Source organism: Berghia stephanieae, chromosome 12 (genome assembly GCF_034508935.2).
Source record: "Berghia stephanieae isolate SIO BIC M18660-M18661 chromosome 12, UCSD_Bste_1.3, whole genome shotgun sequence".
Classification (NCBI taxonomy): Eukaryota; Metazoa; Mollusca; class Gastropoda; order Nudibranchia; family Aeolidiidae; genus Berghia; species Berghia stephanieae.
Genome location: NC_088371.1, coordinates 24,006,817 through 24,022,812, shown reverse-complemented (window position 1 = coordinate 24,022,812; position 15,996 = coordinate 24,006,817). Strand labels below are relative to the sequence as shown.

General features: G+C 36.8%; 1 protein-coding gene across 1 annotated transcript in view; it reads right to left on the bottom strand.

The window, feature by feature from the left end:
* Positions 1–6,595, bottom strand: part of LOC144958166 (uncharacterized) — a gene marked incomplete in the record, with an annotated part of 170,196 nt that extends 163,601 nt beyond the window's left edge. The window contains 1 exon segment of the mRNA XM_078889934.1: positions 6,503–6,595.
* Positions 6,596–15,996: the final 9,401 nt, after the last annotated feature.

The following is a 15,996-nucleotide window of genomic DNA, read 5'->3' as shown; positions in this document are numbered from 1 at the left end:
CCCCCTCAAAATTAAAAATTATGTAGATGATTTCCCTATAGATAGTAAGCGCTTGGCTAAGCAACTCACAACAGTGCCATCCGGAAGTATAACGGACCAACACACAAAAGTGTGTGTATCCATGAACGTTTATAGTCGGGTTAATACAGTTCAGTGAGCATTACTCATAAACGCGGATGGCAAAAAACAATAACAAAGACCTGAGTGACGTCATCTTCGAACTATGTATAGATAGTAAGCGCTTTGCTAAGCAACTCACAACATTGCCATCCGGAAGTGTAACGAACCAACACACAAAACTATGTGTAATCTTGAACGTTTATAGTCTGTTAATACAGTTTAGTGAGAATTGCTCACAAACATGGATGGCAAGCAGCAATAACAAAGATCCGAGTGATTTCATACTATCTATAATTTTTAAATGATGTAGAAATCTATTGAGAGAAAAATATCCTCCTTCGAAATAAATAACAATGTGAAATTGAATATACGCTTCATTTAATAAAAGGACACAGATAATGTGGACGTTTCAGGTTTCCCCTTTATCAACAAAATTTTATAAACAAAAACAGATAATGTGGACGTTTCGGATTTCCCCTTTATCAACAAAATCAAATAAACGAAAACAGATAATGTGGACGTTTCGGATTTCCCCTTTATCAACAATATTTTCTTCGAGCTTCGAGCAGGAACATTTACATTACCCAGTATCCTTCAACATATATCACAAAAAATAACCCGGCGCAAACGAAGCCAAGAAAATGTTCGGGTTTTGTTGTTGTTTTTTTTTTTTTTGAGGGACCGTCTCTTTGAAACGCATCTCTCCAAATTAAAATAATAATAAAAAAAAGTTGAAGCCATAAAACGCAAAAATTATTGTGATTTCTGAACTAATAACATCGAAAAAATTTTTAAATTCACTCTATTTTAGTATGTAAGGTTGTGTATGAAAACAGTACAAGAGAACAACAACAACAAAAAAAAAAAGAAGAAGAAAAAAAAAGAAAGATAAGTACATGAAAAATCATCCCAAATAATTCGGTGCCTCGAGTGGGAATCGAACCTCAGACCTCTTGTACCAGTCAGACCGTAGCCATCGTTAACATAATATAGCCTGACACAAGAACCCTCTTGGACTGGCAGTTTGGCGTCATTTTTTAGGTTTGTGCAGCGTCTAGTGCTGGCAAAGACTGGCATTTTGACGTCCTTTTGTGGTCAGCGTCAGGCTATAACTTTACGGTGGCTACGCTCAGACGTGCTACCTTAAACGAGTGTCTATTTTGCCACGTCTATTTTAGTCCCACAAACATAAACCATCTTAGAAGAGATTTATTATGCGGCTTTGTGGTCTTGTGATTTCGGATCGGAAGGTCCTGGGTTCGAGTCTCGCTCGGCGCATATATGAGTCCTTCGAAAAGGCTCTTTACTCTCATTCTTACACCGTACTCGGGGTGTAAAATGAGTAACCCCTGTCCGTTAACATGTTGGCTCTGTCCGAAAAATTGTAATATTGCCTAACAGGCGTCATGTCTTGTACTAGATGTTAAGAGATACTGTTGGCCAAGGCCCCTTTGTGGAGTGCTTTGAGCACATTTAGTAGATATTGCCTAAATAAAAAAAGCTAAAAAAAACCCCCTTAATTTCTACGTATAAATATTCAGATACTTGGAGTTGTACAAATATATTTCTCCTTATTTTAAGTGTATTAATATGTAACATATAAGATGTAGCGCAACTAACAATTAAAGAAATAACAAAACAAATCAAACAGACAAACATAAACAAAACTAAAAAACAAAACGACATAATAATTTTTGAAAAACTGCATGGTTTCGAGGAAAATAGAAAGTATACAAAAAAAATAATTAAAAAAACCGAAAACAAAGTACTCAATTTCAATTTCTCCGTAAATGATTAGATGTTTGGAGTTGTACAAATATTTTTCTCCCCTTATTTTAATTTTAATAATTTGATCTACCGCACGTACGTACGAAGATGTAGCGCAACTAGCAATTAAAGACATGATAAAACAAAACAAAACAAACAAAAAAAAATTAACCCCCTAAAAACGACATAAAAACTTTTGAAAAACTGTATGATTTAGAGGAAAATAAGATTATAAAATAAATAAATAAATGAAAAAAAATCTACCCCTCTCCTGGTCAATTGGATTTTCATGAAGGATTTGTATGGTTATTTTTAAAATCTATTTTGCTGTTTCTTGCTATGTGACACGCGAATTCAATGCTCTATACACGTACAAGTTCAACGTCTTTATCTGCAAAAGGCGGATTGCCCATCACTGCAGATTTTATACAATATATGGTGACTTTCAACGCGTACATTATTGTGTTAACTGAGTTGAAATATAAATGTTTAATAGTTGACCAAATTTGTTGTTGTTGGTAATGTCTAGGATTTCAGGTGGGAAATAAGTATGATGACAAGATAACGTTCTAAAGCTAAGAACACTTGTTTCTTTGTTGCTTTAGGTCTCTTCCAACACAATTGAGGTTATATGAGAGACCGCTGAAACAAAAAAACAAGCAATCTAACAAAAATAGTACAAATGTAAATCAAAATCATAACCTAAAGATATCATAAGCTAAATTATAAATAACCAAGAACAAACAGGCAGAAGATTTACAGAAAAAAAATATCCCCTGTCAAAAATACAATCACAAACCAAAGAAGCAGGATAGGCTAGTAAAGAGAAGAAGAAACGACATCACTATCGGATCGTACACCCATGCGAACATCATAGGTATATGATTCAAGGGTGATGCTCCCATCCAACCACCCGCTAAGAACACTTGCACTAGACAGAGATTTATGGAAACAAATTACTAACTGGATATTAGAAACAGACTGACACACTCGAAGTAACGCACACACACACACACACACACACACACACACACACACACATTCAATCACGGCAAGCGTCCATAGAAACAGCGCATCCCTATTCATTCATAAAAATAAGTTGTTTGACTTTTATTTAAAAAGGGGTTGGAGATTAACTGTTTCCTTACCAGCCATTTTCAGGATTTTCCCCAAAACTTCACACCCAATTAACACAAAAATATATTTTTTATCACTCAAACACAATAGCAGTAAAGTTCTTCCGATACATAATTTATTTAGTAAAACATGTTCTACAACATACTGTTCATTAAAAAAAACTTATGATGTACAAAAGAAATTTGAAAGAGAAATATGTTGGTTGCATCGTAACGAATGTGACGATTTTCCTATAGTTGGTCAGGAGAGGGTTAAAATAATTCCGTACAGCCCCAGGTTTAATTTTTGCCAACCAGCACAGAGAAAATGGCAAATCAAAAACTTATAAAACTATTTTTCACAGATTGATACACAAATAACTTGCAAACATTTTTTAATTAAGGGCAATTCTCTCGTCCATTGACTCAAATGGTTAATTATTCCAAGATAAATCAGAGACAATAATTGAGATTTTTTATATATCGCAATATCCACTAAACGTGCTCAAACCGTTTTACTAGGGATCCCTGGCCAACAGTAACATTTAACATCCTGTTAGGCGGTATTACATTTTTTAAAATACCCGAGTACGGTGAGAGAATGGGAATAAAGAGCCTTCACCAAGGACTCAACTATGCGCCGAGCAATAAATATCGAACCCAGGACCTTCCGATCTGAAAGCGAGTGTTATACCACTAGACCACATAGCCGCACATAGTAAAGATGCAGAATTCTTTTAAAAACATCTTAAAATGTTTATTTTTAATGTGTAACACAGTAGAATGATATTGCTTTGTTTCATATTGCATGTTTGAGTGGTTGTATGTTTGAGTGAAAGTTGCCACGTTAGTGTTAAGCGCTTTGAGTTTGTTGATATACGGGGTAAGGATTATATAAAAACCATATTATTATTATTATTATTATTATTATTATTATTATTATTATTATTATTTTGGTTATCATCATCATCATTATCATCATCATCATCATCATCATCATCATCATCATCATCATCATCATCATCATCTATCGCTATGCAGTCGACCCCATCCACCACCAACGTTCATTATTATTATTATTATTATTATTATTATTATTATTATTATTATTATTATTATTATTATCATCATTATTATTATTGATAAAATCTGCTAGGGTATAATGATCTGTCATTTGATGTTGGGAATCAGTCATCTGACCTCTTTGTTGCCAGATCAATTTGCACGCACTTAACGACTTTATTATTAGGCCAATTATGATCGTTGATTGGCTCAAAAGTGTCTTCTTGACTTATGCTAATCTCCGCAATACAGAAGTAGTAGTAGCAGTAGAAGTAGTGGTAGTAGTAGTAGTAGTAGTAGTAGTAGTAGTAGTAGTAGTAGTAGTAGTAGTAGTAGTAGTAGGGGTAGTAGTAGTAGTGTAGTAGGGGTAGGAGTAGTTGTAGTAGTAATAGTAGTAGTGGTAGTAGTAGTAGTAGTAGTGCGGCTATGTGTTCTAGTGGTATGATACTCGCTTTCGGATCGGAAGGTCCTGAGTTCGATCTTCGCTCGGCGCATAGTTGAATCCTTGGAAAAAGGCTCTTTACTCACATTTTCTCACCGTACGTGAGTGTAAAATCAGTACCTGGCCGACAACAGCCATGTCTCTGTCTGAAAAAATTGCAATATCGCCTAACAGGCATCGTGTCTCGTTCTACATGTTGTTACGTGTTGCTGTTGGTCAGGGGCCCTTTGTAAAGCGCATCGATCACATTTAGTGGATGTTGCACTATATAAAAGCTCAAGTTTTTTTTCTTCTCTAGATCACTGCTGAATTTTTACCTTAACTCACTCAGTCCTAAAACCGACAACATCCGTTGTATGCCCGGGGTTACTTTTACCCCCTTGCCTATTTATTACATTTTTCTGACACAAATTATAGGCGTAGTATTATCAAAGCTAATGTTCTTAATATCTACATGTTCATGGTTGATGAATAAAAAAATATATATACACATGCTCATTTTTAATACATTTTTTTTCCAATTTTGAAAAGTAGCAAAAATCCCTAGGATTGAGTGAGTTATCGTTATTGTTATCGCTCGTGTCAAAATTTTCAAAAGTGAAGGTGGACATCAAAGGAAGATTCGGATATTTCGGGTTCTCCACTAGTAACCGTCAACAGGGGTTACTTAGGCCATCCGGGGTTACTTAGGCCATCCGGGGTTACTTAGGCCATCCGGGGTTACTTAGGCCACTTAGCAGAATAAAAAAGGTTGCTTTTAAAAAAGTTAAATTCATGAGTGCTTATTAGATCTATTGGGTTCTAATTATTTGAAAGATAAAAGCTATATGTAATTTATCTTTTAAAATAAACAATCTTGTTTTCAGTAAGTGGCTTAAATTACCCGGGGTGGCCTAAGTAGCCCCTGTTGACGGTACTGTTAATTTTACCTCTGTTTGTTTTTGTTTTTAAGGGTTTTACGGCCCTTGCAACACATTAAGGTCATATCAGCGCCAGTAAAAAGGAAGAAAATGGGATAGTAAAAAGTTCTAGAATTACAACTAAAGCACGCAAGAAAAGGTAAGACGCAGGGGAATTGGTTCAAATAGGATTTTGATCATTCAGTGAAACGGCTTTTTTCTTTTGGTCACCTATTTATTGGCGTAAAGAGGAAAATACGTGTCTTGTGTGCCTCATAGAACAATACCCTGAGTGTTTGGAAACTTCTAATATTCTATGGTGATTCTGGGGTATTCAATTGATTGCTTGAGATTACATTATTTTCTATCTGATTGTTTTTTGTGTGTTTTTTTAAAACTTATTTTTTAAGCGTTTTATGGCGCTTGCAATACATTAAGGTCATATCAGCGTCGGTAGAAAGGAAGAAAAGGAGATTGTAAAAAGTTCTAGAATTACAATTAAAGCACGCAAGAAAAGGAAAGACAAAGAGGAATTTGTTCCAATAGATTCCAAGAGCGCATTATCAAAGTACTTATTTTTATACCGCCTAAAAGTCTAACCCAGATAACAGCACAAGATCCCACTTAGAGCAATACACTCAAATGATTACAAATCCTATGTTTAAAATACATAATAACAATAGAGAGATGATTTACAAGGGAAAAATATAATCTCCCAAAACTATAACTAAACATTCGACTGTTTCCCTCCCAGCCAAGGACTCCGAAAATGGTCAAGCCAAAACCAAGTAATCCCCTTCAAAGATAAAGACAGAAAGCATGTTAGAAAACAGATATAGATAGTATGCGCTTGGCTAAGAATCTCAAAACATTGCCATCCGGAAGTATAACGGACGAACACACAAAACTTTGTGTAACCATGAACTTTTATAGTCTGGATAATACAGTTGTAATTAGAATTACTCATTAACGTGGATGGCAAAAAATAACAACGTCAACTTCATTCTATCTATAAGGTTATAGAAGACACAGTAAGTGCCTCCCTCCTAACTATGGGAGAATTTTACCTCTAATCGCTAGCATAAATTTATACCAACCTTGAAGACACAATAAACTATAACAAAATGTAATAATATTTCCTCGCACTGAACAGCAGCAGTGTTCACATCCTACTGCTGCCTGCCTCATTCACGTTTATTGCTGTTGAGTTAAGTTTTATAGTCCGTGAGTACTGAGCTCAACTTGTGTACTCGTCACAGCCACTCTCGTCACTGGCCTGCCAACTGACATTATTAAAAAAGGACATTACTTGAGTCAATGTTAACACACGAGGATTTGCTGCTTAATACGATTCAATAGTCTGATGTCACGTCCGCCCAGCAACGAGCAGCTTGGTTCTAAACAAAAAAAATCGGTACTTTTTGTTCTTTATGCTGGCTAGAACTTTTTCACATGTCATGTGATCAGAATGTATAAAAGTCAAAACATGATTATGTTTTCTCCTCTGGGTACACTTTAATGCTCGTCAGGGAGAAGTATTTCATAAGGACGTCCGGCATTGTTCAGATAGTTTAGAACCAGTTACTATGTTACTATGCGTCATTACGAGGGAAGTGCCGTCACGACTATTGAAGCCTATTCAGTCCCTTGATTAATAAATAAGTTACAAAGTCGTGTATCGCCGTAGCCATCGTTATGTTATAGCCTGATACTGAAATCCAAAAGGACTGGCAGTTTGACGTCATTATTTGTTTTTTGCACCGCCTAGTGAGTTATCGTTAGTAGTGCTCATGGAAACAAGTTATTTCATTGGTTGATATATTGAATACAACTCACGATTTGTTTTCTTTTGTGGCAAAAGACGGGCATTTTGACGTCATTTTTTGGTCAGTGTCAGGCCATAACTTTACGAGGGCCACAGTCAGGCTAAAAGTTAACCATGGCTCCGATCACAACCTCTCTTATCTCTCTCCATACCGATCATTTCAGTATTTTCCCAAAATGGCAGGCTTAATCAGCAAGAAAATTGATTTTTTAAACTCAAACAATCTCTCTACAATACAACTTTGTGTACATAGAGATAGATTGAAGTTGGTCTTCACACGGGTCTTTGTTACTGTTTTTTTTATTTTTTTTTTGCTATCCGCGTTTATGTGTAATTCTCACTAAACTGTATTAACCAGACTATAAACGTTCATTGTTACACAAGAGTATTGTGTGTTGGTCCGTTACACTTCCAGATGGTAATATCGTGAGCTTCTTAGCCAAGCGCATACTATGTACTAATTAAACACAGATCATTATTCAAGGTTTGTGATGTACAAATAAATCTGAATAAGAACAAATCTATATTGAGTCGTGCGTAACAAATGTTACGATTTTGCTGTCGGTGGTAAGGAGAGGGCTAACTCATAACGTGTAACGTGAAACTGTAATACAAGGACGGAAAACTTTCAGAGAGGTAATAGGGTTTTAATAGCAGACGATGTGTATCTATGTCAAACCGTGTCAAGACGGTAAACATCGTCTCGCTCATAATGTTTATTTATTGATAGAATGAACTTGACGTCACTCGCGTCTTTGTTATTGTTTTTTGCCATCCGTGTTTATGAGTAGTTCTCACTAAACTGCATTAACCAGACTATAAATATTCATGGTTACACATAGTTTTATGTGTTGGTCTTTTATGCTTCCGGATGGCAATGTTGTGAACTCCTTAGCCAAGCGCATACTATCTATAACATAACTTAAAGTCTGGGGTCTCGAGAGCCCAGTTGATAGAGCACTCGCTTCAAATGCGACCAAGATCGATCCCGGGCTCAGCCGAGATTTTTTTCTGACCACCCCCCTGTCCAACTTTGAATGGGTAGCTGAGTCTATTAGATTTGACGGAAAGTGCTTTGCTATAGACTAGCGTCCTATCCAAAGGATAGCAAGCAATTGCTTTTGTCCATTTCACGCCATAGAAACAGGAATAAACTCCGGCTCCATGGGCCCAATGGCTCTGAAGGACTACTTTGTTTTTTTTTAACTTCACATTGACTCGGGGTTTTTTCAGTTTTCTATTTCCAGGTGGGTGATTGCCGCTCACTTAATTTTAACAGACTATAGATAGTATGTGCTTTGCTAAGAAGATCACAACATTGCCATCCGGAAGTAAAACGGACCAACACACAAAACTATGTGCAACCTTTAAATTTTATAGTTTGGATAATACAGTTAAGTGAGAATTACTCATAAACGTGGATGGCAAAAAACCATAACGAAGACCTGAGTGACGTCAACTTTGATCTATCTGTAAATTTTAAAGTTTGTGCGGCTATGTGGCTAGTGGTATAATACTCGCTTTCGGATCGGAAGGTCCTAGTTTCGAGCCTCGCTTGGCGTGTAATTTAGTCTTTGGAAAATGTTCTTTACTCACATTCTCTCACCGGACGCAGGTGTGAAATGAGTACCTGGCCGTTAACAGCGTTGAATCTGTTGGTAAAAATCGTAATATCGCCTATCAGGCGTCATGTCCCGTCCTTCATGTTAAGTCTCACTGTTGGTCAGGGACCCCTTGTAAAGTGCTTTGAGCATGTTTAGTGGATATTGTGCTATAGAAAAAACCTCAAAGCTCAAATTATCTCATAAGAATTTTATTTTTGTTTGTTTTTATGCTTTTAAGGGTTTTACGGCGCTTGCAACACATTAAGGTCATATCAGCGCCAGTAAAAAGGAAGAAAATGGGATAGTAAAAAGTTCTAGAATTACAATTAAAGCATCCAAGAATAAGGCAGACAATGGGGAATTGGTTCAAATAGGAAACAGATGTAGATTCCAAGAGCACACTATCATTGTACTTAGTTTGAGATCACCTAAAAGTCTCATCCAGACACAAGCACAGGTCCCCACTAAGAGGAATACACTCAAATGTCTACAAATCATATGTTAAAAATGAAAATAGTAACAGTACATAACAGAGATGATTTACAAGGAAAAAAAATATAATCTCCCAAAACTATAACTACACATTCGACTGTTTCCCTCTCAGCCAAGGACTCTTACCAAGGTCAGGACTAAACCAAGCAATCTCACTCCAAGACAAAGGCAGAAAGCAATTGGAAAACAGATAAGAGGGGATAGAAGACACAGCAAGTAACTCCCTGCCTTAGGATCGGCAGGCCCTTGGTTCGAGTGCAGTTCTGAGTGGCATATAGCAGAGTCCTTGGAAAAAAGGTTCTTTACACACATTCTCTCAACTTACTCAGGTGTAAAATGAGTACCAGACTGTTATCAACTTTGTCTGTGTCCCAGAACATTGTTATATAACGCCTAACAAGCGTCCTGTCTCATCCTAAATGATAAATGTTGCTGTTAGCTTGGAATCCCATTGTAAAGCTATTTGAGCACGTTTAGTGGATATTGCGCTATATAATTGTTCAAGTTATAAATTTAATTTTCCCCATCTCAACACAATACGCTACCGTTTCGGAGCAATAGGCTTCAACAGCCGTGACGTCACTTCCCTCGTAATGATGCATGGTAACCTAGTAACTGGTTCTAAACTATTGGAACAATGGTGGAGGCCCTTATGAAATACTTCTCCGACAACATAAAAGTGTACCCAGAGGAGAAAAACATTACAAATCTGATCATGTTTTGACTTTTATACATTCTGATCACATGAAATGCGAAAAAGTTCTAGCCAGCATGAAGAATAAAAAATACCGATGTTCTTCATTTAGAACCAATCTGTTCGTTGCTGGGCGGACGTGACATCATACTATTGAATGCTATTGGCAACAAATGTTTCTGGAGATATTTTTTTTGTAAGAAAAGAGATAGATTGTCAACTGTCATGCCTGATTGGAAGGATAAATCCAATGCGGTAAAAGGATTGATAATATTATCAGTTTTCACCAAGCGGTTTTTTGTCAATAAAATTCAAGGGGAAGAACTCCAGTATCAAAGGGATTTAACTCTCGTACATTTTATCTATATTGCTTAACAAAATAAATTAATGCTCGCAAAGCAAAGATAATATCATGAAGAAACTTTTTGACGTCTTGAGTTTGAACGAGTGATAAACACTCAACGTGTCACCGTGTCGCGACCCGTGTTATTTATGAAGTCATCCAAGATTCCGTTGATAAAATATTGATGTTATGCGTTTAGGTAAAATACTCAAAACATCCACCAGCCACATTTGTAAAAAAACAAAACAAATAAAAACCGAGTGCAGTCGCATTCTACATACTGAAATCGTAAAACGTTTTCAGCTCTTATTGATGTTATGCGCTTAGTTAAATTACTCAAAACGTCCGCGTGTTATTTATTAAGTCATCCAAGATTCCGTTGATAAAACATTGATGTTATGCGTTTATGTAAAATACTCAAAACTTCCACCAGCCACATTAAACATACACCATCGGACAAAACCTTTAACGTTTATAGTACGATTTATCTATTTTAGTGAGCAATAAATGGATTTAGTAGTCTGATCTCACGTCCGCCCAGCAACCAGCAGCTTGGTTCTAGACAAAGAAGATCGGTACTTTTTATTCTTCATACTGATTAGAACTTATTCACATGTCATGTGATCAGAATGTATAAAAGTAAAAAAATGATCAGATTCATAATGTTTTTCTCCTCTGGATACACTTTTATGCTCGTCGGAGAATTATTTCATAAAGGGCGTCCGCCATTGTTCCGATAGTTTAAAACCAGTTACTAAGTTACTATGCGTCATTACGAGGGAAATGACGTCACGACTGTTGAAGCCTATAACTAACATGGGTAAAGAGAAAGCCTTTTGACCTCTGAACGAGTGGTAAACACAAAACGTGTCACGTGTCTCGATGCGTGTCAAGGTCATCCAAGAATCGGTTGGTAGAATATTGATGCTATGCGTTTAGATAAAATACTCAAAACATCCATCAGCCACATATGTAAGAAAAAAAACAACAAAACAAACAAAAACGAGTACAGTCGCATTCTACGAACTGAAATCCTAAAACGTTTTCAGCTCTTAGTGATGCTATGCGCTAAGTTAAATTACTCAAAACATCCGCTAGTCGGATATAACGAACTGACTCTAAAGCTATGTTGTAAACTTACACGTTTATAGTTCGAATGATACAATTTAGTGAGAACTACTCATAAAAATGACTGGCTAAAAACAATTTAAAAATATAGATAGTATGCGCGTGGCTAAGTAGCTCACAACATTGCCATCCGGAAGTATAACGGACCAAGACGCAAAACTATGTGTAACCTTGAACGTTTGTAATCTGGTTGGAGCAGTTTAGTGAGAATTACTCAAAAACGCGGATGGCAAAAAGCAACAACAAAGACCTGAGTGACATCAACTTCATTCTATCTATAGAACTGAGTGATGCCAATATCGTTTCTTCAATAGATAGAAAGAAGTTGACGTCACTCATGTCCTTGTTATTGTTTTTCGCCATCCACGTTTATGAGTAATTCTCACTAAACTGTACAAGGGCTAACCCACCCCGGAGACAGACTCCGACGACCCGTCACTGCCGTCATCTGCCGTCTTCCGGATAAATGGCGCTGATATAACCTAAATGTGTTGCAAGCGACGTAAAACCCTTAAAAACAAACAAACTTCCGGATAAAGACGTCGGGCACGGACAAAATACTAAGAATGAAGAGAATAAGAGCCGCTAGACCTACCCATACCAAGCTCGAAAAAAACCCAACAAAAACGGCAGAGGACGTTGGGTACTGGAATGGTAGCTATTCATTTTTGTTTATTACTTTGTATATTATATAATTCAAATGATATATTATTATCTTCTGATCTCAGAGTGTTTATATATCGGAGTGAATTCGATAGTAATAATTTATTCAGAGCAAATCGATATATTTTTAATCGATATATTTATATGTTGGCCTAGGAACACACCCAAATATCCCCTTCCCCTCCCTCCTCCCCCCCCCCTCCCTCCCTCCCTCCCATGATATTTAAGTTTCTGTTTTTTTGTTTGTTTTTTTTTCAATATGCAATCATCCCTGATCATAACATTATAATGGCTTTTAAAGGTTGTCAATACTTCCACTAGTTTTTGTGATGTTGTGAGTTAAAGGTAGTTGGGTACAAAAACATTATTTTGAGAAAATCAGATTTAAAGTTAAAACAACATAATTCAATGTAATCAACATAAAAACAACAGAATCAACATTATAAAATCATATAAAAATAGATCTAAGTATTCATGCGAACAATAATAAAAAATTATTGATACCAATCATACCAACATATTTATGCAAATTCATGAGTCAAATTAAATATATATATATATATATATATATATATATATATTATATATATATATATATATATATATATATATATATACGATATATATATATATATATATATACGATATATATATATATATATATATATATATATATATATATATATATATATATATATATATATTATAAAAACAAAAACCATGAAATAATAGTGCTCATTTTTTTTTTGATAAAAGGAGCTATTTATAAAATATTTCATGTATTATTATGATCAACTTCTACAATATTGTTTCGAGTATTCGCTCTCATCAGGAAGTGAAAGTGAAAGTAGATTGTTGTGTTTATCGTACTTTTTCGGCACTCTCAAAATCTTTTCCTCTCCCCTATCTTTTTCTGTCTATCTTTCTCTGTACCTCTCTTTTTCTATATCTCTCTTCCCCTTCTCTCTCCCCCCCCCCTTCTCTCTCTATCTATATCTCTCTCTTTTCCCCTTCCCTCTCTCCTTCCCCCCCCCTCTCTCTCTCTCTCACTCTCTCTCTCTCTATCTCTCTCTCTTCCACTTTCCTCTATCTCCCTCTCTCTCTCTCCCCCCCTCTCTCTCTATATATATATATCTCTTCCACTTTCCTCTCTCTCTCTCTCTCTCTCTCTCTCTCTCTCTCTCTCTCTCTCGCCCACCCTCCTTGTCTCCACACACCCAAGCCAACACAATCGTCACCTCACAATGGAGTATCTCCGTGTATAATCTTTATTGGCTGCATCAAACGTGATACAAGCTTGGCTATTTAAAGATATGAAGTAAACAGCAATTAAAAACAGCTTAATATAATATAAGTATTGACTGACGAGGATAAAAGAAACACTTTGACACTACTAATAAAAATTCACTTTCATGTTTAGTTAAAGTTGACTTTATGACACAATAAGCTATTTGCCTAAGCTGATTTTCATTGCTTTCCTTCTTATCCTTAAATTTATTACTATAAATTAAATTGAGCTTTTTTTTATAGCGCAATATCACTAAACGTGCTCAACGCGCTTTACAAGGCGTCCCTGGACAACAGAAGCACTTAACATATGCGATATTACAACTTTTTTGGACAGAGACAACGATGTTAACAGCCAGGTACTCATTTTATACCTGAGTACGGTAAGTGAACGTGGGTAAAGAGCATTTGCCTAGGACTCAATTATGTGACGAGTTAGGCTCGAACCCAGGACCTTCCGATCCGATCTTGTGATATGACACTCGCTTTCGCATCGGAAGGTCCTGGCTTCGAGCCTTGCTCGCCACATAATTGAGTCCTTGGAAAAGGCTCTTTACTCACATTCTCTCACCACCTGACCGTTAACAGCGTTGTCTCGGTCTCAAAAAAATCGTAATACGTGACCTACATGTTAAGTGTTGTTGTTGGTCAGGGATCCCTTGTAAAGAGCTTTGAGCACTTTAGTGGATATTGTGCTATATAAAAGGGCAACTTAAAAAAAGGTAATTTAATCCTCTTCGCTCGTTGTGAAACAAAGGGCCTCTACGAGCGTCCGCCATCTGCTTCTGTCATTGGCCATCTTCTTGGAGTATCCAATAGAAGTCAATAGTCTGATGTCACGTCCGCCCAGTAACCAGCTGTTTGGTTCTAAACAAAGATAATCGGTATTTTTCATTCTTCATGCTGGCTATAACTTTTCCACATGTTATGTGATCGTTTGTTTGTTTGTTTTAAAGGATTTTACGGCGCGTGCAACACATTTAGGTCATATCAGCGCCGTTATGTGATCAGTATGTATAAAAGTCAAAACATGATCAGATTTATGTTTTTTCCCCTCTGTTTACACTTTTATGCTCGTTGGATAAGTGTTTCATAAGGGCGGGGATGGAGATAATAGCGTCCGCCATTGTTCCTATAGTTTAGAACCAGTCATTATCGCTGGTATGAAAGAAGTGACGTCACGACGGTTGAACCCTAATAGGGTAAGGCCTGCCATTTTCAGTTCGTCTAACAGTGAGCGCATCCATGTCTGTTTCGGACGCCTCACTGTTCATGTCCCTTGGGGGCTTTCAATCAAATTGTTCCTTGGTCTTCTTTCTGTGTGACTGACAGTGGCCTTCATAAGCTCATGGTCTGACACTGACCAACAAATGACGTCGAAAGACAAGTCTTTGGCCACAAAAGAAAGCAAATCGTGATTTGTATTCAACAGTTCAACCAATGGAATCACTCGATTCCTTGATCTCTACAAAAGACAACTCACTAGGTGGTCCATAAACCTAAAATGACGTCAAAATATGGATCTTAGTGGGTTTCAGCGTAGCCATCGTTAACCTATAGCCTGACACTAGAACCATGGCCATCGTTAAGTTATAGATAGTATGAGCTTGGCTAAGAAGCTCACAACATTGCCATCCGGAAGTATAACGGACCAACACACACAACTTTGTGTAACCATGAACTTTTATAGTCTGGTTAATATAGTTTATTGAGAATCACTCACACACGCGTATGGCAAAATACAATAACAAAGGCTTGAGTGACGTCATCTTCGTTCTATCCATAGCCTGACACTGAAACCCGAAAAGAGTTGTCGTTAGAAGTGCTCATGGAAACAAGTGGTACCATTGGTTGAACTATTGAATACAAATCACGATTTGTTTTCTTTTGTGGCCAAAGACTGGCATTTTGACGTCATTTTTTGGCGAGTATCGGGCAAAAAGTTAACGATGGCAACGATAGAACCCTCTAGGACTTATAGTTTGACGTCATTTTTTAGGTTTGTGTAGCGTCTAGTGTATTGACCACAGTAAAGCTCAAGAGAACAAGTGATTCCATTGGTTGAACTAGTGAATAAAAAAACAAAAAAAAAAGCAAAAAACTTAAGCTTTTATATAGAGCAATATCCACTCAACGTGCTCCAAGCGCTTTACAAAGGGTTCCTAGCCAACAGCAACGCGTAACATGTATGTAGGACGTGACATGACGCCCGTTAGGCAACATTACATATTTTTCGGACAGAGACAACGCTGTTAACGGACAGCTACTCATTCTACACCTGAGTACGGTGAGAGAATGTGCGTAAAGAGATTATCTCTGTCGTCTATCTGGAATTTAGTAATGTATTTACGTCTTTATTTTTTTTGTTGTTGTTTGCTGAAGAAGGGTTTTGAGCCCGAAACGTTCCGTGTTTGGTATTTTGTTATTTTTTGAAGCTGTTATATTAATTTTTGTTTATTACTTTTTACAGTCCACAGCTTCTAGCAGTTCAGTACGGCGATGTGGTCTAGTGGTATGACACTCGCTTGCGGATCAGATGGTCCTGGGTTCGAGCC